This window comes from Trichechus manatus, unplaced genomic scaffold, assembly GCF_000243295.1.
Source record: "Trichechus manatus latirostris isolate Lorelei unplaced genomic scaffold, TriManLat1.0 scaffold00065, whole genome shotgun sequence".
Classification (NCBI taxonomy): domain Eukaryota; kingdom Metazoa; phylum Chordata; class Mammalia; order Sirenia; family Trichechidae; genus Trichechus; species Trichechus manatus.
Genome location: NW_004444001.1, coordinates 7,376,635 through 7,379,098, shown reverse-complemented (window position 1 = coordinate 7,379,098; position 2,464 = coordinate 7,376,635).

The window sequence follows — 2,464 nt, the reverse complement described above, 5'->3', positions numbered from 1 at the left end:
TGATTTTCTAACCAGAGGACTCCCTTTAGTATTTCTTGTAATTTTGGTTTGGTTTTTGCAAATTCCCTAAACTTCTGTTTATCTGGAAATGCCCTAATTTTGCCATCATATTTGAGAAACAGTTTTGCTGAATGTATAATTCTTGGCTGGCATTTTTTTTTTCCTTCAAGGCTTTATATATGTCATCCCATTGCCTTCTTGCTTGCATGGTTTCTGCTGAGTAGTCTGAGTTTATTCTTATTGACTCTCCTTTGTAGATGACTTTTTGTTTATCCCTGGCTGCTCTTAAAAATTCTCTATCTTTGGTTTTGGCAAGTTTGATTATAATATGTCTTGGTGACTTTCTTTTGGGATCTACCTTATGTGGGGTTCGAAGAGAATCTTGGATAGATATCTTGTCATCTTTCACAATATCAGGGAAGTTTTCTGCCAACAGATCTTCAACAATTCTCTCTGTATTTTCTGTTATCCCCCCGTTCTGATACTCCAGTCACTCTTAGGTTATTCCTCTTGACAGAGTCCCCCATGATTCTTAGGGTTTCTTCATTTTTTTAAATTCTTTTATCAGATTTTTCCTTGGAAGACAGTCTTTACAGAAGCAGATCTCCAGGCCTTTCTTCTGTAGCACCACTGGGTGGGTTTGACCCACCATTAGGTTAGCAGTTGAACACAAACCATTCATGCCACCCAGGGAAACTTGGGACCTTAAAGCTGACCTAAAACCACCAGGTTCTTCCCACATAAACAACTGCAGTGATCCCAACCCCTCCACTCTCATTTTATACTGGAGTCCTTTACTTTTTTAGTCAAAATCCAGAACTGTCCATTCATTTGGGTCTGTCCCTGGGATTCAGAGGTCCAGGCTCTCACTGTGAACGGGGGGTGGAGGGAGAGTAGGGATGGTTGGCTGGGGGTGTCAGAGAGAAGGATCTGGAAGGACATTCTCTGTTGCGGGTGGATCGTGAGGGTTCAGGCTGCAGTATCAGCTCTTCCAGAAGCTTCTCTCTGTATGCTGGGTGGTTGTTAAGAAGCCTCCCTGATAGCTGTAGTGACTTTTCTGCCACTTGCCCTGCTTACCAGATGGCTCCCTCTCTTGGTCTCTCTGGGCCTCAGTTTCCCGAGGGATAGGCATCCCTCCCCTGTGGCCCCCTTGCAGAGCTGCCGGCAGAGAGGAGCTGGGGAGGTCAGGTGTGCGAAAGCATAACTTAGGCCCCAGATGAAAGTTGTCATTATGCTTATTCTTAAGGGGTTATTAATATAATTACTGAGTTAATTAGCAGTTTTGGTGGTGTACCAGCACCACCCTGGTGCCTACTGATTGAAGGAGGTTTCCACAGCTGCCTCCTTCTCCCTCTGTTCCGCCCCTTTGGCTGTACAGATGCGGTCTCTTGAGAGGTCCCTCCCTGTTGCCTCCTCCACCCTTCCCCCTTCACCTGGCTCAGTCCCCCTGGGTGAGAAGGCCCCAGAAAGAGTGTGGTTGGGACTAGGTGTGGGGGGTGAGGAGGAGGGTAAATGAGGGGCTCTGAGTCTCTAGGGGAAAGGAATGTAAATGGAATCCAATCTTGGCTCTTAACAGTGTGATGCATGGGCTGGGGAGGGGCTGGGGGTGATAGGAGCAACAATAGATGAAGGGGTCAGGGGGCATCAGGCTGAAGGCTGGGGTGGGGTGGAACTCTTACCAGGTATTCTTGGAGGCTCCTTCTCCCTTTGGCCCAATGGGCTGCTGCTAGCCTCTTTCCTTATTGAGCCCCTTTCTCTCTGGGACTAAGGGGCCTGAGGAACATATCAGTGTATTGATACATCAGGGTGAGAGACAGGGTACGCTGTCACCCAAGTATAAAACCAAAACCAGTCGCTATGGAGTCAATTCCTACTCATGGTGATCCCATGTGTGTCAGAGTAGAACTATGCCCCATAGAGTTTTCAGTGGTGATTTTTCAGAAGTAGATTGCCAGGCCTTTCTTCCAAGGTGGTTCTGGGTGGATTCGAACCTCCAACCTTTCTGTTAGCAGCCAAATGCAGTAACCATTTGCACCACCAAGGGGTTCCCACCCAAGTATTAAAAAAACCCAAATCCATTGTCAATTCTGACTCATAGCAATCCTATAGGATAGAGTAGAATTGCCCCATAGGGTTTCCAAGGCTGTAAATCTTTATGGAAGTAGACTGACACATCTTTCTCCTGCAGAGCTACTGGTGGATTTGAAGCATCGACATTTTGGTTAGCAGCCGAGCACTTAACCAGTGTACCACAGGACTCATCAACCAAGCCATGCTAAACCTGTTGCTGTCGAGTCAATTCTGACTCATAGTGATCCGGATGATAGTGATACTCAAATATAATGGCCTTGATTTCCCAAGCAAAAGCTGGACATTGCAGGACCAGAATAGAAAACCTGGGTAGTGTTGGCTGTGTCCTGACAAAGCTCTGGCTCCTGGAAACTTACAGTCTAGTTGCAGAAAT